Consider the following 1,078-nt stretch of genomic DNA (forward strand, 5'->3'; position numbering starts at 1 on the left):
AATCTGTGTCTCTCTCTTCTCCCTGCCCCTCTCTCCCTCATGCTCTCTCTCTCTCTCAAAAATAAATAAACATTAAAACATTTTTTTAAAAAGCAGGCGTTGTGCTTGCTGCCAGTGCACTGTCAGACCTGTAGTGTTCCTTCTCCCCCAGAACCCACTCCCGGGTCTTGCTCACTGCCCTGGGCCCTGCATTCCTGCACCAAACCCTGCCCAGGAGGCACAGGTGCGGGCAGATAGCTGGAGCTGCCAGACTGGCCCCCAAGTTAATCCAGGCAAGGAAAAACGGTGTGTTTCCTCCTCGGTTAGGTGGCCTCAGATGCCCCTTCCACAATGGGCGTCACCATTTCTGGACACCCCTCTTCCAGGTAACATCTACTCGGCGGCCCAAAACAGTAGGATGCCTGGGACGGAGAGGTCCCCCTCATTCACTGGCCTCTCTGTGGTAGGTGACTACATGTTGTGTGGGCGCGCGTCCTCACCTGTGCAGGAAAACAAGGCTACCCGACACGTTGCAGCCATGACGTTCACCCTCAAGAGCTGATCTTGGCCTCCAGTCCTGGCCGAGGAGAAAAGGGACACCCCTGCGCCCCAACAGAGCCCCATGAGACAGAAGCCCTCTCCCGCTGCAGTTGTGGTTTTCTTTCGAAGTAGAGTTGACAATGTGGCCTTGTTTTCAAGTGTACAACTTTGTGGTTCCGCAATTCTATACATTTCGACATGCTCGCTGCGATAAGTGTGGTTACCGCCTGTCGCTGTGCAACATTATCAAAACACTAATGACCATGTGTCCCATGCTGTACTTTTAGCCCTATGAAATCCTGAAGTATTTTATAACTGGAAGTTTGTACCTCTTAATCCCCTTCATCTATGGAACCCACACCCCACCTACCTCCCCTCTGGCAACCACCATGTTGTTCCTAAGGGACCCAGGGCAAGCCACCCCAAAATATACCAAAATGGCATATTGATTATTTTGGATTAAAGCTGCTTTCTTTTTTTTTTTTTTTTTTTTTTTTTAAATTTTTTTTTTTTTCAACGTTTATTTATTTTTGGGACAGAGAGAGACAGAGCATGAACG

The 1,078-nt window shown here is 49.2% G+C and overlaps 1 non-coding gene across 1 annotated transcript; it reads right to left on the reverse strand.

The window, feature by feature from the left end:
• Nucleotides 1-473: 473 nt before the first annotated feature.
• On the reverse strand, nucleotides 474-615 carry LOC125158033 (small Cajal body-specific RNA 20). Its single transcript, XR_007149158.1, has one exon. It is a non-coding gene; the product is annotated as a small Cajal body-specific RNA 20 (non-coding RNA).
• Nucleotides 616-1,078: the final 463 nt, after the last annotated feature.

The sequence above is a fragment of the Prionailurus viverrinus genome, chromosome X (assembly GCF_022837055.1).
Source record: "Prionailurus viverrinus isolate Anna chromosome X, UM_Priviv_1.0, whole genome shotgun sequence".
Taxonomy (NCBI): domain Eukaryota; kingdom Metazoa; phylum Chordata; class Mammalia; order Carnivora; family Felidae; genus Prionailurus; species Prionailurus viverrinus.